A 14050-nucleotide genomic window follows, 5' to 3' on the forward strand; every position below is an offset into this window, starting at 1 on the left:
GGATCATAAAGCAAAACTCAAAACTAGATCATACTAAAACTTTATTCTACTAGATCAAGATATTACCAAAAGGATCGAACTAAGAGAAATGGTAAAGATAGAAGTGTGATGGTGATATGCTACCGGGGCACTCCCCCAAGCTTGGCAGTTGCTAAGGGGAGTGCCCATACCCGATACTCAGTTCTCCTTTGGTGGTGATGAAGATGGTGGTGGTGATGAAAAATGTGCCTTCAGCTTTTTCATATTGTAGTTGAGGAGAGCAATTTCCTCCTTTAAATTATCGACCTCCGACTCGAGCTTCAAGATCTTGTCACATAAATCTCCTTTGCTTTTCTGCCGAAAACGAGAAGGAATAGATCGGTTATTAGACCAGTTAGCCCTCTTAGGGAGGCTAGACTTCTTGAACTTCACGTGCATATCCCTAGGTTGAGGTAGAGGAACATCCTCCTCCTCCAAACTTGAATCATTGATCCTCATCAAATGAGCATCCTCCTCATCATCCGTAGTTCAACCATAAGGAGATAGGTCCCCATAGATCTTTGGGTCGGCAATGAGATGTGAGACGTGGCTCTCTCCGTCGGAGTCTTGAGATGACATCTTGCTCTAAATCTTCAGCAGAGACAACTCAAAACAAAAACAGAGGATTGTGTCGTGGTACGGTGGTCAAAACCTTTAAGAGATTATATAATGAATTTTTACAGATCAAAAGAAGTATCGTGCAAGAAATAGTAGTCCGGAGGGCACACGAGGTGCCCACGAGGCAGGGGGCGCGCCCTCCACCCTCGTGGATGCCTCGTGTCCTTTCCAGACTGCTTCTTATTTTCCTATTTTCTTAAATATTCCTAAATGGAGAAAAATTGCTATTAGAACTGTTTTGGAGTCGGTTTACTTACCGTACCACATACCTATTCCTTTTCGGAGTCTGAAACGTTCTGGAAAGTGTCCCTTATATACTCCTCCGGGGTTATGGTGTCAATAACATTAGTTTCAACATTTATGGGATTACCTAAGGTATAATGTATGATTCTTTGACCGTTCACCACCTCCGGATTTGTGCCTTCGAAGTTGTTGATTTTTATGGCACCGGAACGATAGATCTCCTCGATAACGTAAAGACCTTCCCATTTAGAGAGGAGATTTCCTACAAAAAATCTTGAACGAGAGTTGTATAACAGAACATAATCACCTACATTAAACTCATGTTTTTGTATCCTTTTATCATGCCATCTTTTAAATTTTGCTTTAAACAGTTTGGAATTTTCATAGGCCTGGGTTCTCCATTCATCAAGTGAGCTAATGTCAAATAGTCGCTTCTCACCGGCAAGTTTGAAATCATAATTGGGCTCTTTAATGGCCCAATATGCCTTATGTTCTAGTTCGAGAGGTAAGTGACATGCTTTTCCATAAACCATCTTATACGGAGGCATACCCATAGGATTTTTATATGCAGTTCTATAGGTCCATAATGCATCATCAAGTTTAATGGACCAATTCTTTCTAGATCTATTAACAGTCTTTTGCAAAATTAATTTAAGCTCTCTATTACTCAGTTCTACTTGACCACTAGATTGTGGGTGGTATGGAGATGCAATTCTATAATTAACATCATACTTAGCAAGCATCTTACGAAAAGCACTATGAATAAAATGTGAACCACCATTAGTCATTAAGTATCTAGGGACTCCAAACCACGGAGCATCTTAATACATGTGTTATGATCAGAACTACTGGTTGGAATAGCTTCTACCCACATAGTAACGTAATCAACAACAACTAAAATATGTGTATACCTATTAGAAGAAGGAAATAGTCCGATATAATAAAAACCCTAAACATCAAATGGTTCAATAACAAGTGAATAATTCATAGGCATTTCTTGACGTCTACTAACATTACCAATTCTTCGACATCCATCACAAGACAAGACAAACTTACGGGCATCTTTGAAGAGAGTAGGCCAATAATAACCGGATTGCAATACCTTATGTGCAGTTCTATCTCCAGCGTGGTGTCTTCCATAAGCCTCGGAGTGATACTTGCGTAGGATCTGTTCCTGTTCATGCTCAGGTACACAATGTCTAATAACACCATCTACTCCTTCTTTATAAAGGTGTGGGTCATCCCATAAGTAATGTCTTAAATCATAGATTTTTTTCTTTTGCTAGTATGTGAAACTAGGTGGTATAAATTTAGTAACAATGTAATTAGCATAATCAGCATACCATGGAGCAGTACGAGAAGCATTTATGACAGCTAATTGTTCATCAGGAAAGCTATCATCAATAGGTAGTGGGTCATCAAGAACATTTTCTAACCTAGACAAGTTGTCTGCAACGGGGTTCTCGGCTCCCTTTCTATCAATAATATGCAACTCAAATTCTTGTAGTAGGAGAACACATCTAATAAGTCTGTGTTTAGCATCTTTCTTTTCCATAAGATATTTAATAGCAGCATGATCAATGTGAACAGTTATTTTAGAATCAACAATATAAGGTCAGAACTTACCAGAAGCAAATACAACAGCTAAAAATTCTTTTTCAGTAGTAGCATAATTTCTCTGGGCACTGTCTAGAGCTTTACTAGCATATTGGATAACATTTAATTTCTTATCAACTCTTTGTCCTAGAACATCACCTAGAACATAATCACTAGCATCACACATAATTTCAAAGGGTAAATTCCAATCAGGAGGCTGAACAATAGGTACAGAAATCAAGGCTTTCTTAACTATTTCAAATGCTTCTACACAATCATCATCAAAGACAAAATGAACATCTTTTTGTAAGAGATTAGTCAGAGGCCTAGAAATTTTTGAGAAGTCTTTAATGAACCTCCTATAAAAACCGGCATGACCAAGGAAACTTCTTATACCTTTAATGTCCTTAGGACACGAAATCTTTTCAATAGCATCAACTTTAGCTTTATCAACTTCAATACCTCTTTCAGAAACTTTATGCCCCAAGACAATACCTTCATTAACCATAAAGTGGCACTTCTCCCAATTCAAGACAAGATTAGTTTCTTCACATCTATGCAAAACTCGATCAAGGTTGCTTAAGAAATCATCAAAACAAGTTCCATACACGGAGAAATCATCCATGAAAACCTTAACAATCTTTTCACAAAAGTCGGAGAATATAGCAGTCATACATCTTTGAAAGGTAGCAGGTGCATTACATAAACCAAAAGGCATACGACTATAAGCAAAAATACCAAAAGGGCAAGTAAAAGTAGTCTTTTCCTGATCTTCTTTCGACACAGGTATTTGAGAGAAACCAGAATAACCGTCTAGAAAGAAAAAATGTTTATGTTTGGATAATCTTTCTAGCATTTGATCAATAAAAGGTAAAGGGTAATGATCCTTTCTAGTAGCTTTATTTAATTTGCGGAATTCAATTACCATACTATAACCTGTAACAATTCTTTGTGGGATCAATTCATCTTTATCATTAGGAACAACAGTAATACCTCCCTTCTTAGGGACACAATGGACATGACTTACACACTGACTATCAGCAACATGATAAATTATACCTTCCTCCAAAAGCTTTAGTATTTCTTTTCTTACCACTTCTTTCATCTTACGATTTAACCGTCGTTGGTGATCAACAGCCGGTTTAGCATCTTTCTCCAATTTTATTTTGTGTTGGCATAGAGTGGGACTAATGCCCTTAAGATCATCAAGAGCATATCCAATAGCAGCACGGTGCTTCTTGAGAGTTTTCAATAATTTCTCTTCTTCCTGCTCTGAAAGGTTAACACTAATAATAACAGGATATATATCTTCTTTTCATCGAGATAAGCATATTTAAGAGTATCAGGTAATGGTTTAAGCTCAAACACGGGATTACCCTTAGGTGGAGGAGGATCCCCTAGAATTTCAACAGGCAAGTTGTGTTTCAAAATAGGCCCCTGTTTAAAGAATACTTAATCTATTTCCCTTCTTTCATTCATAAACATATCATTTTCATGGTCTAGCAAATATTGTTCTAAAGGATCATTAGGAGGCACGACAATAGAAGCAAGACCAATAATTTCATCTTTACTAGGCAATTCTTTATCATGGGGTTCTCTACGAAATTTAGCAAAATGAAAATCATGAGACATATCCCCTAAACCAACAGAAAGAATATCCTTTTTGTAGTCTATCTTAGCATTAACAGTATTCAAGAAGGGTCTACCCAATATAATGGGACAAAAGTCATCTTGTGGGGAACCAAGAACAAGAAAATCAGTAGGATATTTAACTTTCCCGCACAAGACTTCAACACTCTAACAATCCCAACTGGTGAAATAGTATCTCTATTGGCAAGCTTAATAGTAACATCAATATCTTGTATCTCAGCAGGTGCAATATCATGCATAATTTCTTTGTATAAGGAATGAGGTATTACACTCGCACTAGCACCCATGTCACATAAGCCATGATAGCAATGATCTTCTATTTTAACAGAAACAACAGGCATGCCTACAACAGGTCTGTGTTTATCTTTAGTATCGGGTCTAGCAATTCTAGCAGCTTCATCACAGAAGTAAATAACATGCCCATCAATATTATCGACCAAGAGATCTTTAACCATAGCAATACTAGGTTCAACTTTAATTTGCTCAGAGGGTGTAGGTGTTCTAGCATTACTCTTACGAACCATAGTTGAAGCTTTAGCATGATCCTTTATTCTAACGAGGAAAGGTGGTTTCTCAATATAAGCGGTAGGAACAATAGGATCAACATTATAAGTGATAGTCTTTTCTTCAACTTTAATAGGTTCAACTACTTTTACTTCAATGGGGGATGATATTTAACCACTTCTCCTTAGGGAGATCAACATGAGTAGCAAATGATTCACAGAAAGAAGCTACTATCTCAGAGTCAAGTCCATATTTAGTGCTAAATTCACAAAAAGCATCAGTATCCATAAAATATTTAACACAATCAAACTTAGGTGTTATACCTAACTCTTTACCTTCGTCGAGTTCCCAATCTTCAGAGTTGCATTTAATTCTTTCTAATAAATCTCATCTGAATTCAATAGTCTTCATCATAAAAGAACCAGTACAACCAACGATCCTCCCAAAACACAATTGTTCTTCCATCTCTCACGGTCGATCAAGCTGCTGCTCGAAATAGTTGCATGGCTTCTTCTGGGACCTTTATGCTAAACTCAACCCATGGTCTGGATGGACCAGACCTTTGTAACAACAGCCATCTGGATTACACCGCAATGTTAAGCCATATCAGGTTTGAGATACCTAAACCTCCTGCCCACTTGGGTGAGCACACGTACTCCCAAGCCACCGTACACTATCCTCCATTAGCCTGATCGTTAGCAAACCAAAGGAACCCACGACATATTTTGTTCATTATCGTTATTATCTTCTGTGGTAGGCCGAGCTCCATCATTGCATGGATCGGTATAGCACACGACACATATTGCACTTGGATCAGACATCCACTCTTGGGCATGCACGCGGCCTTCCAGTTGGGTAGTTGCCCTGCAAGCTTGTCCACCAAGCTACGCGGTTGTGTTGTGGACTATTTTCGGATAGATACTAGAAGACCGAGGTATTTGCATGGGTACATCCCCATTGGGCAGCCTAGAATTTGCTCCACTCTTTCGTTGATCTCTGTGGAACAGCGTACCCGCAATGTGTCACTCTTTGATAGGTTAACACGTAGCCCCGAGGCTTATCCAAATACATGCCGAAGCAATGCACACACCTGCAGGTCCATGGTGTTTGGTTTAAGGAAGACCATGACGTCATCCGCGGACATCAAGACCCGTTGCTTCATCCCCATTCTTGCCAACGGTGCTAGCACGCCACTACAGTGGCCAACTCGAACATTCTGTGCAGGGGCTCCATGACTAGGATAAACAACATTGGGGATACCGGATCCCCTCGCCTGAGCCCCTTTTGGTAATATATCAGCTTCCCGGGAGTGCCGTTTACCATAATCCGTGTGCTTGAATTAGCCAAGATACCGCACACCCACAAGACCCACTGTGTGCCAAATCCCATTTGCTTGAGAACTTCCACCAAGAACGACCATTGCACATAATCAAAGGCCTTAGAGATGTCCAACTTGAGCATGATAGAAGTTTCCAAGAGGGCATGCAAACGCTACACCATGCATTGCACGAGCATGAAGTTATCATGAATTGACCTGCCCTTGACAAATGCACTCTAGTGGTTTCCCACTAATCTTCGCAGCTCGGGTGGGGGACTATTTGAGAACGCCTTCTCAAAGATCTTCACCGCCCCGTGGAGCAGACTGACATGCCTAAAGTCCTTAATGTCAACGGCTCCATCCATCTTTGGAGTAGTGTAATTATGGCTTTGTTTATCGCTGGAAAACCACGCATATCCCCACGGTAAAATGCATCCATGGCCCACATTAGATCGCCCTTGATGATGGGCCAGCAAGTCGCGAAGAACCTTCCAGTGAATCCATCCGGGTCGGGTGATTTGTCAAGGGGCATACCTTTGACCACCTTTTCCACTAAATCCTCTGTGAATTGATCCTCCAGGTGAGACAGGTCGAGAGATGGTAACCGCAGCATATCGAGTGCGATGGTGAAGGATTTCGGTGACACCTTGAATAGCCCAGATTAGTAGGCATCCACCGCTTCGGCGATCTCATCCTGGCCCGTTCCGATCACAGACCCACTATGCAAAGTTGAGATGACATTTCTACATTGCTGATGGCATGCTTGTTGGTGGAAGAATGCGGTGCTGGCATCTCCTTCATGTATCTCTAGTGTTCTGGATCATTGTCCACTACTAGGAAAAGGCCTACTAATGGCGCACCAGTTTTGCCTACTAATGGCGCATCACTGGTGCGCCATTAGTATCACGCCACTAGTATTTATTACTAATGGTGCACCACACAGTGCGCCATTAGTATATAACACCATGCGCCATTAGTATGTCTCCCAGGGGCCATATTTAACCATGTGCTTTGGCACACTAATGGCGCACTGTTTGGTGATGCGCCATTAGTATACTTTGGCATACTAATGGCGCACTCTGTAGTGATGCGCCATTAGTATGAATATTAGGTTTCATTTATTTTTTACTTTTCTGATTTTTGCACAGGTTACAAAATATATTATTTGACAGAATATAGACAGTAGCACACAACAACAGCAGATTCATCGAATACAATAGAAGATTAGTCTCCGAATACAATTCATCATATTACTCTCCAAATTCAAAAGACCGAACAAAGATAAAACATTACAAGTCTCGAGACCGTGAGTATCGAGTTTGTCTTCACATTACAAGTCGATATCGATCATCTAAACTACAGTCACATAGAAGAGAGTTGCGGTCATCACGATGAGCATCATCGCGATGAAACTGGTCTTCATCCGTTTCCTCCAACGCTCCCTCCTGTCTCCCACTAGAGAGCGGGCGTATCTAGATTCCGCCTCCGCCCTAGTGGTGTACCCTTTGTAACTGTTACCGCTGAAACGGTGAACCTGTCTCCGACACTCCTCCCAGTCGTCGTAGACTCCGGGAACCTTACCCTTGTACACGACATACTACAGCATCTCTATGCACAAGCCAAACAACAGACAATACATACATAAGCAATATATAAGTATGCAACAAAAGGATCGGAAGAGAAAAGCAGGACATTAATAGCACGATTCATGGTCCTACTAATAAATAACATCAATTACATCTAAGTTGAACGACCGTCCAAACCAAAGAGACATACAATTCATTAAAGTTTAATTACAACATGAGCCAATTAATGTTTCAGAACTACACATCACTACTTTCGACTCGACTCATGGACAGGAGCGTGGATGAAGCCGCCGTCTGTCATGATGGTCATGAAATCGCGGGCGTTGTCAGCCTGCATTTGTAGCATTCCATCTATCTCAATGTTGGACGGTTGATATCTGAGGAAGAACTGCCCCGAGGTATGAAGGACATCTTGATGGATGATGTCCGCAAACTCCGACTGTATGCGAAAGAATTCTTGTCTGATGTCCGCGTCCTGGATTGCCGACAAGCTCGCGGCCCAATCTTTGAGATTATTTGGTAGCAGAAGGTGATGATGGTCCCTTACGATCGCCCGCATGTGATGGAGGGTGTAGTAGGCATCCTTCTGACCACCAGGCGGCTGCTTGACGCAGCAGAACGTCGTATTGTGGGTGAACACGTGCTTGCCATACTTACGAACTGCCCTGGTGAAGGTGCCTCCGGATTTGGCGTAGCCGGGGAGAACATCATCAAGAACTTTCTTGATATTTGTGTAGTCTATCTTGGAGTTACGGTTCGGGTCGAAATACGTGGCCATGGAATATTTCGGGCTTAAGAGGATGACTGTGCAATGTGTGTCACTGCACAGAACACGGATTGTTAGAAAAAAAAAGAACGATCGAAATCTAAGAAATCATATGTTACGGGGCGGTTAAGGGGTGACTTACTCGGGAAAGTAAGCCACAAGGAAGTTATCCTTATCTGGGTTTGCCAGAATGACGTCTTTGAGGTGTGAACTCGCGACTTGGCGGTCCCCAGCGCTGCTCAAGAGCTTGGCACACATGTAGAAGGGGTCGACGATCACGATGTCTGGGGTCTTGTCTCTAATGATCCGCATCTCCATACTCAGCGAAAACAGCCGACCGAAGGTGTAGTGCAGCGGATGAAGGTTGAACATAGCAAAGATGTCATCAAACCGCAGGACGATCGTATCCCCGATGGCGCCATCCACAAAGCCCTTGCCCCATGGCACCTTGGCCACAAAAACCGGGTATGCCACATCATTCTCTCTGAGACGCCGCTTCTCCAAAGAAAGAACACTGTCATGCAGACTCCGCATAGCACCGGTTGCAGCATTGAGCATATTTGTCGGTAGCATCGCCCTACCCGCCACATGCACCCTCCTCGAGATATCCTTAGGTGAAGGTGGCCCGTCCTGAGCACGGATTGTACTCGGTGCCGGCTGGCTCGCACCGGCGCCCTTTTTAGTCTGTCGTTTCCCGCCCTTCTTCTTGATCTGCTGTAATGGGACCGAGTTCTGCTCACAGACTGCCTTCTTGAGCGTGTTGGGGCTGATAATATTTGGCACCTCCGCTATCTGAGGCTCGGTGAAGGCGGCAGCTGGAGGCGTCTCCTGAGAACTGAACGCCAGACGACGCCTGTTGCAGTTGGGTTTCTCCGCCGTACTAACTAGATCGCGGTCGTCTTGTTTGGGTTCTTGAGAAGGAGGCCCGCAGAACTCGTCACCGTACCCATGTTTGGCAAAGTACTTATCGACGTTGGTAAATGTACCATCGTCGTTGTCGTCGTCGTTCGGATCCTGTGCCATATGCATGTCCGGATCCTGTGCCATAGGGATGTCCGGCATGTCCGGTAGCGTTGCGGCGTTCTTGCCATGGCTTGGCGCCGGCACGACTGGCGGTCTTGTCTGTGGGGTGGTGTCCCCAGCCCCCAAACGAATCTGGCTCTTCGGCCAAAGCAGAGGCCATCTTACGCAGGCGCTGAGGGTCATCTCATCTTCTTTGTCGACCCCAGTAGGTCGAATCGGAGGTAACAGCTCGTCGTAGCCTGGCAGCACCCGAACCACTTCAACCCTATACATTGTGGGTGGCATCGGATTACCGTGGAACATGGGGTTGCCCGGTTGAACGATTCTGCCCTTGGCGACATCGACCAACTCGCCGCCCACAAAGTGCAGGAGAGTGCAAGGAACGTCGGCGGCGCCCTGCGAAAACATGTAGGGCGTCAGGGATGCCCAGTCAAAGGCAAGGAGATGAAGTGCTCGGCCGAGAGGCTTAGTCACCGTGATGTCGTCGAGCTCGGCTAATGTCGAGGCACCGCCAACGGCGGGCGTGCAACTGACAGAGGGGCCGCTTGCTGGCGAGGTGTCGGCCGGCGTACACCCGGGTGCATTAAGCTCCAATGTTGGCGTTGGAGGCACCAATACTGCCGCCGCCGTAGACACCAATACCGCCGCCGCCGGAGACACCAATGGCGCCGCCTGCGCGTTGTGCGAGTTGCTGGCCGTGAAGCTGGGAATCGGGAGCGGCCCCTGTTGGCCACCCGCAATCCACGTCATTATCCCATGAATCAAGGTAGGCATAATGCCGGTGAGCGTCGATTCCAGTTGTTGTTGTACTTGCTCTTGGACCATCTCCAGAATCCGCGCCACTTGCGCCTTGAGTGCTTCAACCTCGCGCGACTGGCTTTCCGAGCTGGTCTTTTTCTCCTTTCGCCCACCAGCGGCATAGTATGATGACCATTTTGTGGACAAGCCTTTGCCGGCCACACGACTAGCTGACGTCGGCTTATTGAGCTTATCCCTATTTTTCATTATGTTCAACGCCCTATTCAAAGGGGTGTCGAAAGGGGAGCTATGAGATGACCCTGCGCTACTGCTTTCTTTGTCCTGCGGAAGGAACGTGAACCATTTAGAAATATTGGGGATTAATTAGAATGCAACCATATGGAGCTAATTACGCGGGGGTGTATTCCTTACCAGAACAAGCTCAAGCTCCTTGGTCTTCGGATCCGTGGTAAGCTCCTTTGTTACCGGGTCCTCCTTGTACCGGGCCCTGAGAAAGTTCCTGGTCTGCTTGTCACTGTATTTCTCGAAGCGGGGCGGTAGGCCTTGCTCGGCACGCTCCGCGTCCTCCTTGTCCCATACAGGCTCCGCCACTCTGTAACCGCCAGGACCGAGTTGGTGGACCCCTATGTTCAACTGCCACATTTCTTTCCCCCACTGACTTGATTCGGAGGTTGCGGGGCTATTGCACTTGATCTTGAACTCCTTGTAGTTATCTTCGCTAATCAAAGGATATTTCGCCTTGATCTTCTCATAACTATCACCTTTGTCAATCATTTCCTTCACCGTGCTTTTCCAAGTAGACAGGGCCGTGCTCATCGTCGTGAGGGCGGCACCGTTCACTTTATTACCCGAGAGGCGTGTGTTTGCGAACTCAGTGGGGAACTTGTATCATTCGTGCAGCTTCGTGAAGAGGAGACTGCGCAAATTCCCTCGGTCCTTATGCCTTAGGTTCTCGGTGTTGATCGAGCCGGTGCTCCGGAGATTGCACCCGAGCTGAATCGAGTACCCCTTGACTACGTGTTTGGGCGCGGTCGGATGCCCGTCGGAGTTCACTTCAGTAAATTCCTCCCTGACGGTGCCGAGCACGTTTGGGCGCCGGTCCTTCCGTTGCCTCTTCGGTTGGCTCCCATCTGTGCGTGCGCTGCCATCATCAGTGGTGGCATCCGCGGCGCCATCATCAGTGGTGTCATCCCCGACGCCACTAGGGGTTGTGTAGTCAGGATCGGTGTCTTCCGGCGTCCTCATAGCGGTGAGGTTCTTCCTCCAACTCCAGGGACAGCTCCCAGAATTGCTTGTCGCCCGAACCGCCGGCCTCATCATTGTGGGCCATGTTTCGCTCTAAATAGGAAAAAAAAGTTTGGTCAAAAAGTTGGTTATTGTCAAGGAACAAGATCATGGTCTCATCATTCAGGGTTTGTCGACACCGAGGCATCCTAAAAGCTAAGCTTTTATCATTTAGGGTTTGTCGACGCGGAGGCACCCTAAAAGCCTAAGCGTACATCATTTAGGTTCTCATCGACACCAAGGCACCCTATAGAAGCCAAGTTAAGTTTTCATCATTTAGGGTTTATCGATGCTGAGGCACCCTAGGTTGGGCCTAATCACTTGGAACTAATCACTTGGCTCTATTGCCACCTATGTTGGGTTTATCATCTAGGGTTTATCGATGCTAAGGAGAATTCTAAGTTGGGCCTAATCACTTGGCTCTATTGCCACCTATGGTTTAATGCAGCAAGAATGGCGGGGCAGTTCATCCTACTTAACTAAGTACTAAGGTACCCCGGCCCATGCATTAGTCGCAAGTACCCCATATGTCCTATTTTTAGCAAAGTCATGCTAAAATTCATGGAAAATTTCAGCATGACCTTTGCTGAAAATAGGCCATATGGAGTACCCGAATTTGCCGGAACGGAATTTAATCGACATTTCGGCAAACTCAAGGGCCTCTCAGGGTACCTACAAATTCATCACGACACAATGGTCGGAGACAAAACCCAGCCACAGACCATATGGTCCTCTGCTTTCATATGGAAAAAAATCAGCTCAACTTATTTGAGCTTCCATTCCAGATATAATAGGTCACCAAACAAAAAATCATCCAGATATAATGGTACAGCAAAGAAACAGCTTAATCCATGCCTCAGCTTATGAATAGTCATTACTTCAAATACAGAAGAAGGAACAATTTATTTGTGACATAGTTACAAATGATGACAGAATAAAGCAACACCCTGCACTAGCCTAAAAACAAGTGAAGTTTCACCCATATAAGAACAACTTTATAAAATCAAAGAAGTTGCTAAATTTTTTGTATCCTTCATATACACTGGAGTACAATGCTTTATAATGTTCCATCATCATTACAGAAAATTGACAATTCTCCATAACAGTTAACTGAAATTTTTGCCTCATAGCTTGGGTGGGTTAAGTACTAGGAGACTTTGTAATGTGCAGTACAGGTGCAGTAACAAGCTTCTGAGTTAAGAAAACATTTCTGTTTGATTTTCAGTAAAAAGGCTTAAGAACTCAAACATTGCAAGCACAAAATTACTCCAAGAAATTTACTCCTGCAAGCACAAAATACAATCAAGAAATCCAAGAAACACATGGTCTTGAGGATATTCTTTATGAGTGATTATTTCAGTTTTACATGTAGATTTTGACCAAAAAACACATGGTCTTTTTAACAGTTTTCAGTTTGGACAGAATACACTTTGGTCTTCTAGTTACAAAACAAAACTGACATATTTCTAGATGCCGTAATCAGATCAAAATTTCAAACCACACACTTACTTTCAACTATAAACAAAACTGACATGCTGTTAATGAAACTCATGGTGGAAGTAACTACTAGCAGCATGTCATTATCATGGCAGTCCACTATATATTTTTATGACAAAATACATCATTATCAGGGCACATTATGGCCATTTTCTTACATGATGCTAACTGTACCTAACTGATTTTTTGACAGTAGCTCAAGTTTTTGACAGTAGCTCCTAACTGTACCTAACTGAATTTTTGACAGTAGCTCAAGTTTTTGACAGTAGCTCCTAACAGTAGCTCCTAACTAAATTTTCTGCTTAAAGGGAAGGCTGACTTAAGTGGCAAGATGATACAATTTGCGTAACATAACAATATATGCATCTTAATATAACACCATCTCCTAACAGAAATAGTATCCAGATCTACTAGGGAGCAAAGTAGAACTGATATTCTTTTGCTGACCTCTAGTACAAGGTATAGAAGAGGAGGTAAGAGAAGAAATACTGACATTTCTCTTAGCAGGAGACTTTTTCTTTCTTCTAGAAACTACAATCAATTTCTCCTCCTCTTCCACTACAGTATCATGCCAACTTAGACACAGGGTGGCGACATTTCCATTCGAGTCATGAATATCTAAACCGTGTTCAGTTTTCTTACTAATTTGTTCCCTGGATAATTCCAATTCCTTGAGAACATGAATAAAATCAAAATTATCCAGAGGTATATCAACACCCATCATTGATGCTCTAAACATAATCTCCTTAGCTACTTAATTCCCCAACCCTAGCTACTTAATTCTCCAACCCCTTTTCTTGTCCAAAATTCTCCAACCCCTAACCCTAGAACACATCAGAAGGAAATCAAGAGGGGAAAGAGGGGGAAGCGGCTCGGGTGCCCACTGGGGAGGTCGAGGGCGACTCGGGGTAGCCGGAGCTAGTCGAGGCGGTGTGAATTCGGCGTCGAGCGGTGGCGATGGTGGCCGAGGTGGAGGAAATCGGCAGGCTTCAAAGGGATGGCTCGAGGGCGTCCGAGCTCGTCCGGGTCCTCATAGTCGAAGAGGAAGAAAACGGCGGTCCTCCTGGGCAGGCCGCGCGGTGTTGGACGGCGAGCACGAGGTTGAAGCAGGCGGGGCCGCGGGGAGAGGGGGCGCTTGGGCGGGAGGACGTCGAGGGCGCGGGCAGAGGGGGGACGGCGAGCGAGGCG

The sequence above is a fragment of the Triticum aestivum genome, chromosome 6A, assembly GCF_018294505.1.
Source record: "Triticum aestivum cultivar Chinese Spring chromosome 6A, IWGSC CS RefSeq v2.1, whole genome shotgun sequence".
NCBI classification, from domain to species: Eukaryota; Viridiplantae; Streptophyta; class Magnoliopsida; order Poales; family Poaceae; genus Triticum; species Triticum aestivum.